At 44.4% G+C, this 21626-nt stretch overlaps 1 protein-coding gene and 1 long non-coding RNA gene across 2 annotated transcripts in view; one reads left to right on the forward strand and one right to left on the reverse strand.

Annotated features, from left to right (window-relative positions):
* The window catches only part of LOC144670420 (histone H2B-like), a 528756-nt gene that overhangs the window by 84570 nt on the left and 422560 nt on the right, over positions 1 to 21626 (reverse strand). The window lies entirely within an intron of this gene.
* On the forward strand, positions 7426 to 15220 carry LOC144670508 (uncharacterized). The gene is made up of 2 exons (XR_013573894.1): positions 7426 to 7515; positions 15135 to 15220. It is a non-coding gene; the product is annotated as an uncharacterized LOC144670508 (long non-coding RNA).

Raw genomic sequence — 21626 nt, forward strand, 5'->3', positions numbered from 1 at the left:
TTCATTTTGAAAAGAGCAGAGAACAGGGATACTTCATCGAAAAAAGAGCACCTAGAGTGGAGTGAGTTAATCTTAAATAGATCAAGGCTACTTCATTTTTTTTTAAAAAAAGGAAGGAGACTTAATTTAAAAAGAGTGTGTACAGCAGGGAGATCCATTTTAATAAGAGAGCGAAGAGCAGGGAGAGTTCATGTAAAAAAGAGCAGGGAGACTCCATTTTAAAAAGAGCGATTATACTTAATGAAAAGAGCAGGTAGGCTTAATTATAAAAGGAACAGGGAGACATAGTTATAAAAAGAGCAGGGAGACATCATTTAAAAAAGAGTTCTGAGAGTCAGGAGACTAAATGTTTTTAAAGCGCATTGAGGGGGAGACTTCATTTTAAAAAGCCCGGGGAAACTTTGTTTCAAAAAGAGGGCAGAGAGCAGCTGGTGTTCATTTTAAAAAGGGCGCTGAAAGCGCAATGACTAAATTTTTATAAGAACGCGAAGAGCGGAAAGACATAATTTTAAACAGAGCACACAGAGTGGGAGACTTCATTTCAAAAAGAGCGCACAGAGCGGAAAGACATAATTTTAAACAGAGCGCACAGAGTGGGAGACTTCATTTCAAAAAGAGCGCACAGAGCGGAGAGACTTCATTTCAAAAAGAGCGCACAGAGCGGGGAGACTTCATTTCAAAAAGAGCGCACAGAGCGGGGAGACTTCATTTCAAAAAGAGCGCACAGTGCGGGGAAACTTCATTTCAAAAGGAGCGCACAGAGCGGGGAGACTTCATTTCAAAAAGAGCGGATGGAGATCATTTCAAAAAGAGTGTAAGGAGCGGGATACTTGATTAAAAAGAGCGCACAGAGCGGGGAGACTTCATTTCAAAAAGAACGCACAGAGCGGGGAGACTTCATTAAAAAGAGCGCACAGAGCGGGGAGACTTCATTTCAAAAAGATCGCACAGAGCGGGGAGAGGTCATTTCAAAAAGAGTGTAAGGAGTGAGTTACTTCATTAAAAAGAGCGCACAGAGCGGGGAGACTTCATTTCAAAAAGAGCGCACAGAGCGGGGAGAGGTCATTTCAAAAAGAGTGTAAGGAGTGGGTTACTTCATTAAAAAGAGCGCACAGAGCGGGGAGACTTCCTGTGAGACCAGCGGCTGTGTGACGTCATGAACCACAACCGAACGCGAGTGCAGGGAAAGCAGCTGATTGATGAGTAGGATTAGTGAGTTTCTAGTCTTTAAAATATAAGTAAGGTCTTTAGTTTGTGTTTAGGTCTCTCATCCTTTTTTCTCTTAAAAATACATTGTTCAGCATGAGATCTGTACTTGTGTAAAAAAATTACAATAAAGTGTAAAGAGCGGGGGATTCTTGAAGTGTAAAGGGCAGAGATACTAGAATAATTAATTAATAAATTGAATAGAATATAATAGTGATGACAGGGTGGTTGGTGTGTTGCTGCTGCAGCATATGGAACCTGCTGGACACCAAGGTGATCCAGAGCAAACACATCTGTAGTAAGTGCTTACAGATTGACGAACTTTGGATCTGAGCTGAGGAGCTGGTGTCCGAGCTGCAGACATTGTGCTACATCAGGGAGGGGGAAAGTTACCTGGACACTTTGCCCCAGGAGGTGGTCACACCCCTCAGATTAGGTAATTCAAATTTGGTCTGTGATCAGGGACAAGAGGGTGTGACTGTTGGTGAGGCAGGTATGGGGACCCAGGAGGTGGCATTCAAGGAGCCTCGGCCCCTGCAATTGTACAACAGTAATGAGGTTCTTGCAAACTGTGTGGATGAGAGCAGGGACTGCAGGGGGGTATGAGTGAACTGACCACGGCACTGTTGTACAGGGAGCCATTCAGGTGGGGGCAGGAAATAGGAACGTATTAGTGATAGGGGACAGTATAATCACAGGGATATATAGTGTTCTTTGCAGCCATGAGCATGAGTCACAAAGACCCGGTACCAGGGTTAAGGACATCTCCTCAGGGCTGAAGAGGGACTTGGAATGGGAGGGGAGGGATCGAGTTGTTGTTGTCCACGTTAGTACCAATGTCACTGAAAGGATTAGAAAGAAGTTTCTGCTGAAACAGTTTGAACAGTTAGGAGTGCAATTTTTTAAAAAAAGGAACCTCCCAAGTAATAATTTTTTAATTATTACCTGAGCCTTGGGCAAACTGGCATAGGGTAATTATTGTCAATGAGTTAAATGTGTGGCTCAAAGGTTGGTGTGAAAGGAATGGGTTTCAGTTCATGGGACACTGGCACCAGTATTGCGTAGAAGGGCTGTGGGTCCGGTAGGAGGAGCTTCACTTGAATCATTCTGGGACCAATGTCCTGGCAGAACGAATAACTAGGGCTGCATAGAGGAGTTGAGGAGTTTATACTAAATAGAGGGGGGGCGTAGGGTGATGAGGGTTCGAGAATGTATAGGCTTACAAAGCAAAAGGATATGGCAAAATTGCAGGGCAGCTATTAAGGTAATAATTCCCAGAGTGTGACAGGAGTAGACAGAGTCAACAAACATAAAAAAAACAGCAAGACATAGGGTCAAAGGGGGAAAAATTTTAAAAAGACAAATCAATGCCTCTTTACTTAAATGCATGTAGTATTCAGAACATGACATATGAATTAACGGCACAAATAGAGGTTAATAGGCATGATCTTATAGCCATTACGAAGACATGGTTACAAGGAGATCAACGCTGGGAACTAAATATCCAAGTGTATGTGACTTGTCGAAAGGACAGGCAGGAAGGAAAGGGTGGTGGGGTAGCTTTGTTAGTGCGAGATAGAATAAGTACAATGGCAAGAAAGGATCTTGGATCAGAAGTAGAATCCATTTGGTTGGATGTAAGATATAACAAGGGGAAGAAGACGCTGGTGGGAGTAGTCTATAGGCCCCGAACAGTAGCTATACCGTAGTACAGAGAATAAATCAGCAGACAATGAGGTCATGTAAAAAAAAGGCTGTACATTAATCTTGGGTGATTTTAATCTTCATGGAGATTGGGAAAATCAAATTGGCCAAGGTAGCCACGAGCATGAAGTCATAGACTATATTCGGGAAAGTTTCCTAGAACAATATTTTGATGATCCAACCAAAAATCCAGCTGTTTTAGACCTGGTAATGTGTAGTGAGGCAGATCTAATAAATGGTCTCAGAGTAAAAGATCCCCTAGGAAGCAGTGGCCATAACATGGTAGAATTTAGCAATCAGTTTGAGAGTGAGAAACTTGGGTCAGAAACAACTGTGCTTAACTTAAATAAGGCTAATTACAAAGGAATGAGGGCAGATTTAGCTGGATAGGACTGGGAAAGGAGTTTACCAGGAAAGACAGTTGAGGAACAATGGCAGACATTTAAGATAATAGTGTCTGGCTCACAACAAAGATATATCCCAGTGAGGAAAAAGGATTCTTGGAAGGGGATAAACCAACTATGGTTAATCAAGGAAGTTAACAATAGCATCAAATTGAAAGAAAAGAAATATAACGTGGCAAAGATTAGTGGTAAGCAAGAGGATTGGGAAAGCTTTAAAAATCAACAAATGATGATCAATAAAGAGGAGGAAATAAACTTTGAGGGTACACTAGCGAGTAATATCAAAACAGACAGTAAGAGCTTCATTTAATATACAAAAAGGAAGAGAGAGGTCAAAGTGAACAAAGGCCCCTGAGAGAATGAGGCTGGGGTAATAATAATGGGGAACCAGGAAATGGCAGACGAGTTGAATAAATACTTTGTATCAGTCTTCACAGTAGAAGACACTAATAGCATTCCAAAAATACTAAATAATCAAGAATCAAAAAAGGCGGGGGTGGGGGGTGGAATAAATACAATAACTATTAATAGAGGAAAAGTACTAGACATTAAAGGAAGTTGCTACAGAGACAGTGGATCCACTGGAAATAATCTTCCAAGAATCCTTAGACTCTGGAAATGTCCCAGAGTACTGGAAAAGTGCCAATGCAAGTCTCTTATTCAAAAAGGGAGGGAGACAAAAACAGGTAACTATAGGTCAGTTAGCTAAACAACTGTCACTGGGAAAATGTTAGAGTCTATTATAAAGGATGTAATAGCAGAGCATTTAGAAATGAACAATATAATCACACATGTCAGCATGGCTTCATGAATGGGAAATCATGCCTGACAGATTCATTAGATTTTTTTGATAACAAGCAGGATAGATGAAGGCGAACCAGTATATGTAATATATTTGAATTTCCAAATGACATTTGATAAGGTACCGCATGTGAGGCCAGATGTAGATAGGTTGATTCCCCTGGCTGGTGGGTCCAGAACCAAAGGGAACAGTGTCAGAATAAAGGCCAGGCTATTTAAGACTGAGGTGAGGCGGAATTTCTTCACTCAGAGGGAGGTGAATCTTTGAAATTCTCTACCCAGGAGGTCTGAAAGCCCGGATCTGTCACCTGGAGTTAATGCCTGTGCTCTGACAGATAAATTATACAATTTCGAGTTTCCTCGTATTTTCTGGCCACATTTTCTGCTGAAAGGTGACACTTCATTTGCTGGGCAGTTTAAGGACCCTCTATGAAACTCACTCACTAAACATTCAAATGTGACAGTGTTTATTACATGGGGCTTCCATTTATTCAGACACAGATCTGTTATAACAGTAGATTGGGTTGGGATGTGATTCAGACCCACAGCTTTCTGATCTGAAGTTCGATGTATTCCTGTGTGACATAAGAATTTGCTAACTTTTTCTGCGGAGTGTTGTTCAATGGCATCAAGGGCGGAGATGTGACACCGATCCCTCGGCCACAGTTTTGTTTTTTGCAGTTTCTAGTAAGGGAGAACCAGTTGCAGACATGGGCGACAAAATATGTGAATATCTTTACCTTGTTTTCAGAGAAGGCACTAAAACATTCACCACCATCAGCAGCGCAGGACTTTACCAAATTCTGGATAAAATTGACTGTCCATCAAAGTTCCTCCATCCTTTCATTACAACATGCACTGTACTGTACGGTTTGACAGCACCACTTCCAACAGCTTCAGGGTGAAGAATGGAGTGAAATGAAGAATAGGTTGTTTCCTTGCCCCACTTTGTTTAGTATTTAATTTTCTCATGATCCTGCCCTTTGCCTTCCCTGCAGATTTCCTGCATAACAGGTCAGACAGCAAACGGTTAAACTGTCCCAGTTGAAAGTGAAGGCAAAGATACAGCAGGTCTTGATCAGAGAACTCCTCTATCTGATGATACCACACTCATCGCCAACAGGGATTCTCAGCTACAAAGATTCATGGATTGTACTTCCCATGCCTGTAACTTGTTCTCCCCAGAAAACTTACGGTAGAATGTATAATATGAGGAATAAGTGTCCCATGGTGCAGCACAGGAGCTTCTCTGGGTTCGAGTCCCACTCTCGGACTTAACGGCCTAACAGGTTAATCATCAATCTGTAAATCATTCCAATATGCCTATGGCTGGCAGGAAGAGAAGGAGAGTCTCCTGGTTGGAAATGCTTGGTGCAGAGTTGTGCGCCTCAAGTTCTTGCCACGAGCGCCCTGTTTCAGGGGGAAAACAAGCTAGGCATAGAAACAGATGTAAGCACTTGTTTTGTCTTCCACAGACGCCACTGGGCATGGGAAGAGAAACGAAGGAAGAACAAGTATAAAATGGGGATATCAAGTCAGATAATAATGCAGCTTCAGGCCAATGGCTTCTGATGAAACAATTCATACATTACTTTCGGATGGCAGCTGTTCATCCGTCTGCCATTCACACCATCATCAGACAAATCTTTCATTTCTTTACTTGTCTCTTTACTACTCCCTTTAGCCTTGCACCAGCAACTCGCTTATAATTTAAACTTTCCTGCCCTCCACGCTACTTTAGAAATGATAAGACAACAGATTATACCGGATATTGTAATGAATGACGACCCATAATTAATTAATAATATGACAATGAATGAACAGCTAGCAATAAGTGACCACAAAATGTTAGTGGTAGACATTCAGTTCGAGGTGAAAGGTCACACACATGTCACAGTTTTCACCGTAAGTAAGGCCGATAACGACGGAATGAGCGGTAAACTGAACACGTTAAATCACAATCAGCTTGCTAAACAAGACAGGGAACAATCGGAGGCTCTCAAAGAAGTATTTAATGCAATATGTAGCTAATACAAGCCCGAAACAAACGAATACAAACGAAACTTCACTTCAACAGTTCATGGTGATTTTTCGGGACGGGATTCCATGTTTTTAACCAGGGATTAAGAAATCATGGTGTTGTCTGTCCAAATAATTATTAACTGCGTCTTTGTGGAAATGTTGTCTCCGTTTTGCTGACGTTCTAGTATTTCTGAATGGTACTTGTCACAGGGAGGACGCTGCTGTTCAAATAAACATGGTGAATTACTGTCAGATCGTATAGATCTGACAATCTCTAACAAATATGTATAAACTGCGCTATACTGTTTCCATCTAAGGGAATAACTTTTGCTTTTCAGATAATCCTCGAGTGCAGGAGAACAAAAGAAGGGCAGCTGCCTATGTCAGGTCTTTTGGAGAAAACGGTTGAGATAAAGTTGAAAGCCTGAGCTGGTGTGTGTTTGAAGCATTTACAGTTTGCGTCCTTGCGTAAATAAAAACAATTTGAGATGGCAGATTGAAGTGTTGACTGGGCGTAATAAACTGATACAAATATTCTGTAAATAAAAGTGATTGAGTGTTGCATAAAATGCTACCTTTTGGTGTTAATGGGAATACAAATAGTAGAGAATGGTTTTGATCCAGTGATCTCTGGGCTACAGACCGATCACGACTCAGCTGCACCATTCTGATAGATAAGGGCTCCAGCGTACAGCCCATGAGTGTTTAGTGGTAGCTGGGCAATTTTTTTTGAAGACAGTGAGTTGTGGTGATTCGGAATGCGCTGCCTGAAAGCCTTGAACTGAATGTCGGCCACTAAAACTTTGTGGTCACTTCTTGCTAGATGTTTATTCATTGTCATATTATTCATAGATTGTGGGTCGTTATTCATTACAATATCTGGTATAACCCGCTGTCTTGTTGTTTCAAAAGTAGCGTAGAGGGCAGGAAAGTTTAAATGACAAGCGAGTTGGTGATTCAATTGTACATTTAAAAGGGAATTGGAATACAGAAATGACAATATTTTCAGGCGGATCGGAAACTATCAGTGGAAAGGGACAGGGCCCACACTCTGAGTCGAATGGCCTCTGTCTGAGTTGTTGTTGAATGAAATGGCGGACGGAAATAACCAGAATGCTCAGCGGCTCGGAAAGCGGCCCCTCGTCATCGGAAAAGCCACACAGCGCAGGCGCAGAAGAGTCCCGCCCCCCCCCCACCCAGACCACGGAGGTGCCTGTTTGTGTGGAGCATGCGCAACGTGGCTCCTGGAGGCTGAGCCGGGGGTGACCGAGTCTCAGCGGCTCTCAGAGCCCGAATCGGAGCCGCCAGGATCGGCAGACGTGCGGCGAGGGACCTGGGCGGGCGGCACCATGAAGCCGATGGTTGTTGCAGACTGAAGGTCAGTGAGCTGAAACATTGAGCTCAACAATTTCAGACCGTAAACTCCGTTCTTCATTTTGTTTCCTTTGCTTGTTTCGTTTTATTTTTACAGTTCGCAGCTCAGCTGCTCGAGGCACAGGTTTTGTTTCTTTGCTTCTTTTCTTGCCCCATCTCCATTCCCTTTGGCCCTGGAGACTAACTTTTCTGTCACTCAACCTCTCCTGTCTTCCACCAGGTCACAAACCTTCCTTTTGTCCTTGTCCCACACACCCCTGGTTTCCAACCTATTCCATCTCTCACTTATCCCAGTCCTGGTGAAAGGTCACAGCTGAAACACTAACTCTGTTTTTCTCAGGACACAGATGCTGCCTCATCTGCTGAGTTTTCTTTTCCAACATTTTCTGTTTTAAGATTTCCATCATCTCTTCCGTATTCTACTTTTTGATGAGCACAGAGCTGAACCCAGTCAGAGTCAACACCTTCAGAAGAGAGAGTGGAGAGATGGTGCCGGAGGGAGGGCTTTGGATTTCAGGGGCATTGGTACCGGTTCTGGGGAAGGTGGGATCTGTACAAACCAGACAGTCTACACCTGACTAGGACTAGGACGAGTGTCCTTTAAGGGAGATTTGCTAGTGTTGTTGGGGAGGTTTTAACTAGGTTGGCGGGGGGATGGGAACCTGAAGGCAGATTCAGGTCGGACAAATTAAGAGCAAAGAGCGGGAGACAGCAAATAAGCGGGCGACTCTGAAAGACAGAAGACGCAAAGGTTAAATGCACAAGGATCTGGCAAAGTTAAAAGGTATTTATTTAAATGCAAGGAAATTAGCAAAAAAGCCAATGAGCTGAGGGACAAGATAGTCACGTGGCAGCATGATATCATTGCTATAATGGAGACTTGACTTAAAGAGGGCAAAAAATGGCAGCGCAACATCCCTGGACATAGAGTTTTCAGGCAGGGTACAGAGGGGCCTAAAAAGCTGTGGTGGGATAGCATTACTGATTAAATAATCAATTACTGCTGTGTGGAGGGATGAAATATAAAATGATTCATCAAATCGTGCTTGCATATGAGGAGGGGAGAGACCTCATCCTGAGTGAGGCACAGACAGAGTGAATGTGGGTATTGGCAATTTGGTGCACAGTGGGAATTCGGTGCAAAGGGGAAGAGGTGTTCTTGCATTTTTTCTTTGCTTTCCAACTTCTTTAATCTTCAGAGAGTGGTCTTGCCCTGCTGCAGCAGTAGAGGCTACAAGGGAGAGGAGTGACTGGTAAGTAGTGGGTAAGGTCGGGTAAGTATTTACTACTTTTATCACTTATAGTTTAAGGTCTTTTTGTGGTTTATAGTTTGTATATTCTGTAGTAACGAGGATCAAGAAAGAAGTGCCCTAGAGTAATTGATTTAAAAGGCTTACTTTAAAGGGATAAGTCATGGCAGGAGAGCTCAAAGTCGTGGTGTGCTCCTCGTGCTCCATGTGGGAAACCGGGAACATTTCTAGTGCCCGGGACCAGCATGTGTGCAGGAAGTGTGTCCAGCTGCAGCTCCTGGAAGCTCGGGATTCAGAGCTGGAATGGTGGCTGGGGACTCTGTGTACATCTGCGAGTCTGAGAGCATCGTGGATAGCACGTTTAGAGAGGGGGTCACACCGCAGCTGAAGGGACCTGAGGAAGGAAGGAAATGGGTGACCAACAGGCAGTCCAAGAGAAACAGGCAGGTAGTTCAGGAGTCCCCTGGGGTCTTGCTTGCAAATCGGTATTCCATTTTGGAGGCTGATGAGGGCGCTGGTTCCTCCAGGGAGTGCAGACAGAGCTATGTTTCTGGCACCACAAGCAGCCTGCCTGTACAGGAGGGGAGGAACAGCAAAAGTAACAGCAGATACTATTGTCAAGGGAACAGATAGGCGCTACTGTGGCCGTCAATGTGACTCCAGGATGGTGTGTTGCCTCCCTGGTGCCAGGGTCCGGGATGTCACTGAATGGCTGCAGAGCGTCCTGAAGGGGGAGGGTGATAAGGCAGAGGTCATGGTACATGTTGGTACCAGTGACATAGATAGAAAGAGGGATATGAGGTCTTGCATCAAGAATTCAGGGAGTTAGGCAGTAGACTGAAAAGCAGGACCTCTCGGGTTGTAATCTCTGGATTACTCCCAGTGCCATGTGCTAGCAAGCACAGAAAAAGGAGAATAATGCAGATGAATGCGTGGCTTAAGAGTTGGTGCAGGAGGGAGGGTTTTAGATTCCTGGATCATTGGGAATGTTTCTGGGGAAGGTGGGACCTGTAAAAGCGGGACAGTCTACATCTGAACCTGAGCAGGACTAACATCATTGTTCTGTTGAAGGGTCATGAGTACTTGAAACGTCAACTGTGCTCTTCTCCACCGATGCTGCCAGACCTGCTGAGTTTTTCCAGGTATTTGTGTTTTTGTTTTTGTTTTGGATTTCCAGCATCTGCAGTTCTTTGCTTTTATCTAACATCCTTGTGGGCAGGTTTGCTAGTGCTGTTGGGATGAGTTTAAACTAATTTGGCAGGGGAGGGGACACAGAACACTAGCAGAATAGGGACACATCATATTACAGCAAAACAATCAAGTCAGAGGGAATACAGCTGCATTAAGTTTCAGTGGAGTAAGGCAAGTCAGGATGGCCTATACTTTAATGCCAGGAGTGTTATACGTAAAACGGATGAGTTAAGGGTGAGGATTGACACATGGAATTGTGATATAATAGTCATCACGGAGACGTGGTTGAGAGAGGGGCAGGATTTGCAGCTCAACATTTCAGGATATAGAATCTTCAGGTGAGACGGGGAGGGGGTAAAAGAGGCGGAGGCATTGCATTATTAGTTAAGGAGTCAGTTAATGCAGTAAGGAGAGATGATATCTTGGAGGGGACATCAAATGAAGCTTTATGGGCAGAGCTTAGGAATAAAAAAGGGGCAGCCACATTGTTAGGTGTTTATTATAAACCCCCAGATAGTCAGCGGGAAATTGAGGAGCAAATATGTGCACAATTTGCGGAGATGTGTAAAAACAATAACAATAGGATAATTACATTAGGTGATTTCAACTTTCCCAACATTAATTGGGATAGACATAGTGTTAAGTGGAGGGATTTCTTGAAATGTGTACAGGACAACTTTTTAGGTCAATTTGTAGAGGGTCCAACAAGGGACGGTGCATTGCTGGACCAAATTCTGGGGAATGAAGCTGGACAGGTGGCTGAGGTGGTAGCTGGGGAGCATTTTAGTGATAATGATCACAACATGGTACAATTTAAGCTTGTTATGGACAAAAAAATAGACAAGTTGCAGAAGAAAAATGTTTTGGATTGGGGTAGAATGGATTTTAGTAAAACAAGGTGGGTCTGGCCAAGGTAGACTGGGAACAGCTTGTGGGGAAATCAACAGAAGAGCAGTGGGGGGTGTTGAAAAAGGAAATTGGAAGGGTGCAGGCTCAACACGTTCCCTCTAGGGTGACAGGAAGGAGTAACAATCCCAGAGAACCATGGATGACCAGAGATATTCAGGATACGTTGAGAAGGAAAAGAGAGGCTTTTAGCAGGTACAAGGGGGGCAAATCAGCAGAGGATTAGTGAAATACATAAAGTGCAGGGTGGAGCTTAAAGCATTTAGCACGGCAAAGGGGGGATATGAGAGAGCTCTTGCTAGTTAAAGTAGGGAAAATCCCAAGATATTCTATAAGTATATCAATGGGAAGAGGATAACCAGGGAAAGAGTAGGGCCCATTAGGGACCAAGGGGGAAATCTATGGATGGAGCCAGAGGAGATCGGTAGAGTGTTGAACGAATTCTTCACATCCGTCTTCACCCAAGAGAATGAGGATGAAGGTATGGAACTCAGGGAGAGGGACTGCGAGGTTCTTGAGCAAATTGATATAGGGAGTGACAAGGTATTGGAGGTGTTGGCAGGCTTAAAAGTGGACAAATCTCCAGGTCTGGATGATTTGTGTCCCAGACTGCTGAGGGAGGCAAGGGAGGAGATCGCAGGGACTCTGACCCAAATTTTTAATTCCTCTCTGGCCACAGGGGAGGTGCCAGAGGACTGGAGAACAGCTAATATGGTTCCGCTATTTAAGAAGGGTTGTAGAGATAAGCCAGGGAACTGCAGGCCAGTGAGTCTCATGTCAGTAGTAGGGATCCTATTGGAGAAAATTCTGAAGGAGAGAATCTATCTCCACTTGGAGAGGCAAGGTTTGATCAGGGATAGTCAGCATGGCTTTGTCCGAAGGAGGTCATGCCTAACAAATTTGATTGAATTTTTTGAGGAGGTGACCAGGTGTGTAGATGAGGGTAGTGCAGCTGATGTAGTTTATATGGATTTCAGCAAAGCCTTTGACAAGCTCCCACATGGGAGACTTATAAAGAGAGCAAATGCACATGGGATACAGGGTAATTTGATGAGGTGGATTCACAATTGGGTTAGTTGTAGGAGACAGAGGGTGATGACAGAAGGCTGCTTTAGTGAGTGGAAGCCCGTGTCCAGTGACGTACCACAGGGATCTGTGCTGGGTCCCCTATTATTCATCATTTATATAAACGACATAGATGACTATGTGGGGGATAGGATTAGTAAGTTTGCGGATGACACAAAGATTGACCTGGTGGTTAACAGTGAGGTTCAGTGTCTTGGGCTACAGGAAGATATAGACGGGATGGTCAAATGGGCAGATAAGTGGCAGATGGAATTTAACCCGGAAAAGTGTGAGGAAGAAGTAATTTGACAAGGAAGTATTTAATGAATGGCATGACACGAGGACATTCTGAGGAACAAAGGGACCATGGCGTGTGTGTCCATAGATCTCTGAAGGTGGAGGGGCATGTTAATGGGGTGGTGAAAAAGGCATTTGGGACATCAATCGAGGCATAGATTACAAAAGTAGGGAGGTCATGTTGGAGTTGTATAGAACCTTGGTGAGGCCACAGCTGGAGTATTGTGTGCAGTTCTGGTCACCACATTATAGGAAGGATGTGATTGCACTGGAGAGGGTGCAGAGGAGATTCACCAGGATGTTGCCTGGGATGAAACATTTAAGTTATGAAGAGAGGTTAGATAGACTTGGGTTGTTTTCGTTGGAGCAGAGAAGACTGAGGGGCGACCTGATCGAGGTGTGCAAGTTTATGAGGGGCATGGACAGGGTGGATCGGGAGCAGCTGTTCCCCTTTGCTGAAGGATCGGTCACAAGGAGACACAAGTTCAAGGTGAGGGGCAGGAGGTTTAGGGGCGATGTGAGGATTAACTTTTTTACTCAGAGGCTGGTGACGGTCTGGAATGCACTGACTGGGAGGGTGGTGGAGGCGGGTTGCCTCACATCCTTTAAATAATACCTGGATGAGCACTTGGCACGTCATAACATTCAAGGCTATGGGGCAGGTGCTGGTAAATGGGATTAGGTAGGTAGGTCAGGTGTTTCTCACGTGTTGGTGCAGACTCGATTGGATGCAGGGCCTCTTCTGCACTGTGTGATTCTGTGAAATCATGCTATATGTGTTAAGCTCAGAAATAAAAAGGGGGCAGCCACACTACTGGGAATGTACTATAGATCCCCAAAATAGTGAGATGGAGCTAGAAGAGCAAATATGTAGGAACATTTCTGAGTGCAAAAACAGGAAGGTAATAATAGTTGGGGACTTCAACTCCCCGAATATCAGTTAGGATACAAACAGTGTAATACGCACAGAGGACATAAAATTCTTCAACTGCATTGAATAGAACATTTTTAGTTGGCATGTAACAAGACCAGTGAAAGGGAGTGAAATTCTTGATTTAGCCATAGGAAATGAAGCTGGGCGAGTGGATTAAGTCGCAGTGATTGACCATTTTGGCTATAGTGACCATATTACAGTTCGATTTAGCATAATTATGGAAAAGGATGAAGATAGAACAGGAGTAAAAGTTCTAAATTGGGGAAAGACAAATTTTATGAAGCTGAGAGGTGATCTGGAGAGTGTGAACTAGTTACAGATCTTAATGAGCAAGAGAATAACTAAGGAAAGGGTAGGGCCTATCAGAGATGTCTCTGGTAACTTGTGCATTGATGCTGAAGATGTAGGCAAGATTCTAAATGAGTATTTTGTTTCTGTCCTCATGAAGGAGAGGGATGTTCTGGAGGGTTTGACATCCTTGAAGTTGGATAAATCACCAGGGCCAGATGGGTTGTATCCCAGGCTGTTAAAGGAAGCCAGGACAGAAATAGCGAATGCTCTGAGGACAGTTTTCCATTTCTCCCTAGATACATTCGATGTACCAGAGGATTGGAGGTCTGTGAACATTGCACTATTATTTAAAAAGGGCACAAGGGATAGGCCAAATGATTATAGGCCAGTCAGCCTGACTTCAATGGTTGGAAAATTATTAGAATCAATCCTGAGAGACAGGATAAACTCTCGCTTAGAAAGGATTGGATTAATCAGAGAGAGTCAGCATGCTTTTGTTAGGAGAAGGTCGTGTCATACTAATTTAATCAATGCTTTTGAGGAAGTAACAAGGATGACTGTGGGTAAAGGAAGCATATCGAATGCTTTCTTTTATTGGATGAGGCATTGAATACAAAAGCAGGCATGTAATGCTGGAATTGTATAAAATACTGGTTAGGCCTCAGCTGGCATTTTGTGTACAATTCTGGTCACCACATTACAGGAAGTATACAATTCCTCCAGAGAGCGCACAGAGGAGACTTACAAGAATATTGCCAGGGCTTGAAAATTGCAGCTATGAGGAAAGATTGGATAGACTGGGGTTGTTTTCCTGAGGAGGCTGAGGATGACCTGATTGAGGTGTACAAAATTGAGGAGTTTTTTGTATATTAATTCATGGGATGTGGGCTTTGCTGGCTGGGCCAGCATTTGTTGCCCATCCCCATTTGCCCTCGAGAAGGTGGTGGTGACCTGCCTTCTTGAAACACTGCCATCCATGTGGTGTATGTAGACCCACAGTGCTGTTAGGAAGGGAGTTCCAGGATTTTGACCCAGCGACAGTGAAGGAGTCTAGACAGAGTAGACAGGGATGCTCGGTTTCCCCAAGCAGAGAGGCTAATTACAAGGGGACAGAGTTTTAAGGTGATTGGTTGAAGGATTGGAGGGGACATGAGGAAAGATTTCTTCACCCAGAGGGTGGTGGATGTTTGGAATTTGCTGCCTGGTCTGGTGGTGGAGGCAGAAGCCCTCAGCTCATTTTAAAGGTACCTGGATCTGCACCTAAAGTGCTGTAACCTGCAAGGATCCAGGCCGGGTGCTGGAAGGTGGGATTAGAATGGGCAGCTCGTTTTTTTTCTTTTCGCCCAGCCCAGGCACTAAAGGCTGAGTGGCTTCTTTCTGTGGTGTAACTTTCCTATAGTTCTATTGTTCTATGGAGTCAACACCTTCAGCAGAGGATAGTGGAACCAGTGAGTGTAGAACTGAACCCAGCCAGAGTCAGCACCTTCAGGGGAGGAGAGAAAAGTCGATGAAAAGGAAAATAGCTGGAGTTGGTGCGATGGGTTTGGATTTCTGCACTGGGAGGAGGAAGTGTGTGAGGGACATGGTTTCACAGTTTTGGGGGAACAAGAGAGGAAAGAATGTTCCAGAGAAATTAAATTGTTCTGAATTTCTATCCTGTACTTAATGATTTTTAAACTCCTTTTACAGGGTAGAAGGGGAGCATCTGCAGACAGAACACTCATTCCTCGGAACCTGAATATGATAGGTCTTTGAATGTGGAATGAGAAATATTTGTCTGTTCTCTCTGTGGGAAAAGATTTCATACATCAGTGTGTCTGGAAAAGCACCGAGACACACACACCCCCGCCGAGTGAGAGTGTTCCAGTGCACTGACTGTGGAAGGAGCTTTAACCAGTTACACAGCTTGAAAAAGGATCTCACAATTCACAGTGGGGAGAAACCATACACACGTGTGCATGGACAAGGCTTCATTTGAATGTCCGACCTGGAGAGACACAAGGGCTCCTGCACTGCGGAGAAACCGTGGAAATGTGGGGACTGTGGGAAGGGATTCAGATCTCCATCCCTACTGGAAACTCATCGACGCATTCACACTGGGGAGAGACCGTTCATCTGCTCCGAGTGTGGGAAGGGATTCACTCACTCATCTGCCCTGCTGAAACACCAGCGAAGTCACACTCTGGACCGGCCTTACACCTGTTCCCTGTGTCAGAAAGGATTCACAACGACATCCAATCTATCTGCACACCAGCGAGTTCACACTGGGGAGAGGCCGTTCACCTGCTCCGTGTGTCAGAAAGGTTTCAAAACTACATCCAACCTATTGACAAACCAGCGAGTTCACACTGGGGAGAGGCCGTTCATCTGCTCTGGGTGTGGGAAGGGATTCACTCAGTCATCCCAGCTCACTGAACATCAACTTGTCCACACTGACCAGAGACCGTTTCAGTGCCCTGTGTGTGAGAAGAGCTTTAAAAGCACAAAGCAGCTGCTGGAACACCAACACACTCACAGTGGGGAGAGGCCATTCCCCTGCTCCGTGTGTGGGAAAGCATTTCCTCGGTTATTCCATCTGCAGCAACACCAAGTAGTTCACACTGAGCAGAGGCCTTTTCAATGCCCTGACTGTGAGAAGAGCTTTAAAAGCAGCAATAAACTGCGGAAGCACCAACGCATTCACTCAGGAGAGAGGCCGTTCACCTGCTCTGTGTGTGAGAAGACATTTAATTGTTCGTCCAACCTATTGACACACCAGCCAATTCACACTGGGGAGAGGCCATTCATCTGCTCTGTGTGTGGGAAAGGATTCACTCGGCCATCGAACCTCACTGAACATCAACTAGTTCACACTGAGCAGAGACCTTTTCAATGTCCGAACTGTGAGAAGAGCTTTAAAAGCAGCAATGATCTGCGGAAGCACCAACGCACTCATTCTGGGCAGAGGCCGTTCCCCTGCTCTGTGTGTGGGAAGGGATTCACTCGGTCATCCAATCTGCTGCAACATCAGCGAGTTCACATGTGACTGCAGGGGTTGGATTCTGCTGTCAGTGCTGCTGTTAATCACATCCAGGACTGAACCATGTTCATTCTGACAGAGTTTAATTGTCCTGTTGTTAATAACCCCTATAACTGGCCTGGAGTTTAATATTTTGAGATTGATTCAATAATTAATCCAGTTTTAAATACATCACATTGGGTCCTTAATTTCTCCAAGTTAAGTGGAGACTAATTGATGTCCCGTTACTGACTGTTCTATATTTGGGTCTTTCCCCCTTTATAACTCGATTATTTCAGTTATCATCCCTTCAATTACTCTCAGGGAAAAGTCTCAGCTCCCCATACCTTCCAGAGTGCCTGTCCTAGCCTTGGTATTCAGGAAAGGTATCAGTAATATTCCCGGGAGCACTGAACACAAACTCCAGTCTGTTAATCACATTCAGCTACTGGACAGAGTGTGTGTCCTACAGCATCTCTCTCTCCTTCAATGTGTGAATAAAGCATCACACCTATAAACCTGGTTTCAATTTAAATTCACTCAGGGAATGTATTTAACAAGAACCTTTCAGTCGATGAGACTCTGAAGCTACTGCCATTATAAATCTGTAGCAATTTATTTCAATCATTTCATGTATAATATTGAATTGGGATTTATTTTGTGGCAATCTTTAGATGTCTGGATCAATCAGTGTTTCTGTTGCAAACGATTCAGCCTTTTCCGAGCACTCAGAATGAGGTGATGGTGATATCACAAAAAGAGATCAGTGGAGCTTGAAGTCAGCACCTGACTCTCACCAGGTTGAGTCTGATTTCCTTCCAATCTGATTAATGTTGTTCTTAATTGCCATCAGCTTCATGGACCCAGATTGGAAATGACTGGAGGCATTACAAACATAGCACCTCATAAATTAGGAGCAGGAATCGGCCATTCGGCCCCTCCAGCCTGCTTCCCCCATTCAATAAGATTATGGCTGATGTTATTCTGGCCTCAACTCACACTTTCCTCCCTGCCTCCTATACCCTTTAGCTCCTTTGTCAATGAAGAATCTATCTAACTTTGCCATAAAATGTTCAATGGCTCTGCCTCCAGCTTAACTCCAGGGAGAGCCAGAGAAAGGCATCTAAAAACAGGACACGTCTGCTGTATGGTCAAGAGAGCAGGGTGGTGTGTTAAAATGGCAAGCGACAGGGAGGTCTGGGTCATTCTTGCGGACAGACCAAAGATGTTCTGCAAAGCGGTCGCCCAGTCAGCGTTTGGTCTCTTCCCCCCGCTCCCCACTTCTCTTCACCCACCCCCCAACCTTAAACCAACTTATATTTCACCCATCTCCTATTTTTAATAAATAACCAGGCATTTAAAAGTGCCATGCCTTCAGAACAGAAGAACCTTATCTGCTCCCTGGAAACCTGATTCCAGCTACTAAGCTCACATGTTTACGTAACCTCCGGCAATTCCACTGTGGAAGCCATTGCAGCTGCCAAGACAATTCTATAACTTAAAAACCTTCATTTCAGACAGCACAACATCTCGACTTCAAAATATATCAGGCCTGCACTGAGTATGGACTAAAATGATCCAATTTTATAAGTACTGTTCTATCTTCATTTGTATCTAATCCACATGTGTATGTGTTAGCAACTTTATCTATTCTTCAGTAAATTCCAGAGCAATAGAGTAAAATAAACTAATCATTTATTTTTTCAAGGAAAAAGGCTTTTTCGCTGGCTTATTTACAATTGAATTTCTCACTCCATGGGTAAGGAAATATACACAACATACAAATATATTGTTCATGGGCGACTTCAGGGAAACACCTTTAAAGCATCCGTGACATTATTAATAAAATCTATAGACATTCCACTGTCAACTACTTTAGTAACCTCTCCCAAAAATCAATCCTATTCATCAGGAATGACCTCCCTTTACAAATCCATGTTGGCTTTCTCTGAACAGCTGAAAAGCTTCGAGGTGTTCAGACTCCCTATTCTTCATAGTGAACTCTCGGAATTTCCTGACAACAGGGCTTAGTCGAACTGGCCGACAATTCCCTGGTTTCCCTCTGACTCCTTTCTTAAATGTTGGAATGACAGGCAATATTTTTCAATCTGAGGGAATGGTCCCCAAGTGGAGAGAAGTTTGAACACTTCTGTTCTCAACTCCTTCCTTTAATTCCCTGCAATGAAACAATCTCCTCTTGGAGTTTTGTTACTCGTTAGTGCCATTAGTTTCTTCCTTACTATTATCTTGCTTATGTGAACTTTGTTGAGTCCTCCTTCCTGATTCAATAATAGATTACTTGGAATACATGAAATGCTGACTCTTCCTGTATTGCAAATACTGAAACAATGTCTGAAACTTCCTTATTTTCATTGACAACAGCACCGCTAACAGTTTTCAATTGGCCCACATGCTCTGATCATTCTCCTTCTCCTAATATAATTGTAAAAGTTTATGTGTCGATTTTGAAATCTATTACATTTTTATCGTACTGCGTTTTTGGAGTTTGTTATCTGCTTTGCCCCCATTTCCTGCTCTTTGTATCTTTCCTATTCACCAGGATCTCTCCTTTCTTTGCAGTTATGTATGCAGAGTTTCACATTGTTTCTTGCCTCCTTCCTTGTCCATGGCTGTCTTTTTAGGCAAATAGATCTCTCGAAGGTTAATGGTAGAAGCTGGCTCTGCACCATGTTAAACTATTTGTGAACAGTTCCTCCTCACCATTTGTCTTTTTCCTCATGAACAGATTTGCCCAGTTTACTGTGGACAATCTCTGTCTCATTCCCATTGAATTCAGCCTCACTGAAAATGAGAAACTTACTAGCTGTTTCATGCTTCTTCCTTTCAAGCATTGAGTTGAACTCGATCATATGATCACCACTGGCTTAGTGCTCATGCACTCTCATGGGGAGGTGGTGGAATAGTGGTAATGTCACTGGGCTAGTAATCCAGAGTCCAGTCTAATTCCCTGGGGGCATGGGTTCATATCCCCCATGGCAGCTGGTGGAATTTAAATTCATTTAATTAAATCAGGATTTTTAAAAAGTAGAGTGACCATGGATCGATTGTTGTAAAAACCCATCTGGTTCACTCATACCCATTAAGGAAGGAAATCTGCCGGGCCTGGCCTGGCCTACACCTGACTGCAGACCAACAGCGATGTTGTTGACTCCTAGCAAGCCACTCAGTCAAACTGTTAAAAAGCTGAAAAAGGAATGAAACTGGATCGACCACCCGGCATCGAACCTAGGTACCGGAAATTATACCCAGCCTAAACCCTCAAAAGGCCTCCTTACTAACATCTGGGGGCTTGTGCCAAAGTTGGGAGAGATGTCCCACAGGCTAGTCAAGGCACAGCCTGACATTGTCATGCTCATGGAATTATACATTACAGACAGTGTCCCAGACACCGTCATCACCATCCCTGGGTATGTCCTGTCACCAGTGGTGGTGCCTCTGTGCTATGCAGGTGGGAGGGAGTCGCCCTGGGAGTCCTTAACTTCCACTCGGGAGCCCATGAAGTCTCTTGGCATTAGGCCAAACATGAGCAAGCAAACCACCTGATGGTTACCACTTGTGGCACCTGGCACCCCCACCACCAATCCACAACAACCCCATCCCCTCAGCTGATGACTCTGTACTCCTCCATGTTGAACACCATTTGGAGGAAGAATGCTACTGTGCTAAATGGGCTAGATATTGAACAGATATAGCACCTCAAAACTGGGCTGAGGTGTAGTGGGCCATCAGCAGCAGCAGCATTGTACTCAACCACAAACCATCACCTCATGGCTTAGCACAGCCTCCACTGTACCATTATCATCAAGTTAGGGGATCAATGCTGGAACAATGAAGAGTGCAGGGGGGCCATGCCCAGAGCAGTGTCAGGCATACCTAAAAATGACGTGTTAACCTGGTGAAGCTATAATACAGGACTACTTGCATGCCCAGCAGCATTAGCAGCAAGTGAGAGAGCTAAGCGATCCCACAACCAATGGATCAGGTGTAAGCTCTGCAGTCCTGACACGTCGATGCATGAATGCTGGCTGGCAAATAAAAAACTCTCAGGAGGAGCCGGTTCCACAAATATCCCCATCGTCAATGATGGGGGAACCCAGCACGAGTGCGAAAATAAAGCTGAAGCATTTGCAACAGCCAGAAGTTCCAGGTGGATGATTTATCTCAGCCTCCTCCTTTGATCCTCAGCATCTCAGAAGCCAATCTTCAGCCAATCTGATTCACTCCAGGTGATATCAATAAACAGCTGAAGGCACTAGATACTGCAAAGTCTATTGGCCCTGACAACATACCGGCAATAGCACTGAAGGCTTGTGCTCCTGAATTGGCTGCACCCTTAGTCAAACTGTTCCAGTAATAACAAGGCTTTGTCTCCCAGTGTGATGTCCGGTAGAGGCGAAAGCGGTAAAGGTCTTGGCAAAGGTGGTGTTAAAAGGCACCGGAAAGTCCTCCGAGATAATATCCAGGGAATCACTAAACCCACCATTCATCACCTCTCTCAATGTGAAGGTGTTAAACACATCTCCAGCCTCATATATGAGGAAACTCAGAGTTCTCAAGGTTTCCTTGGAAAATATCATCTGGGACTCAGTCAACTACAAAGAACATGCTAAACAAAAGACATTTACAGCTACATCACTGACATCGATCCAGCAATGTGGAAAATTGCCCAGGTTATGTCCTGGTCCAGAAAAAGCAGGAAAAATCCAATCCGGCCAATTATCACCCCCTCAGTCTATTCTCGATCATCAGTAAAGTGATGGAAGGGGTCATGGGCAGTGCTATCAAGTGGCACTTACACAGCATTAATCTGCTCAGTTTGGGTTCTGCGAGGGTGTCTCAGCTCCTGACCTCATTACAGCATTGGTCCAAACATGGACAAAAGAGCTGAACTCCAGGGGTGAGGTGACAGTGACTGCACTTGACACCAAGGCTACATTAGATCGAATGTGACATCAAGGAGCCCTATCACAACTGATGCCAATGGGAATCAAGGTAAAATAACTGTCCACTGTTTGGTGCCATACCCAGCATAAAAGAAGATGGTTGTGGTTGTTGGAGAACATCTCATCCCCAGGACATTGTTGCTGCAGTTCCACAGGATAGTGTTCTAGGCCCAACCATCTTCAGCTGCTTCATCAATGGCCAATGACCTTCCCTCTTTG

The sequence above is a fragment of the Cetorhinus maximus genome, chromosome 31 (assembly GCF_964194155.1).
Source record: "Cetorhinus maximus chromosome 31, sCetMax3.hap1.1, whole genome shotgun sequence".
Taxonomy (NCBI): domain Eukaryota; kingdom Metazoa; phylum Chordata; class Chondrichthyes; order Lamniformes; family Cetorhinidae; genus Cetorhinus; species Cetorhinus maximus.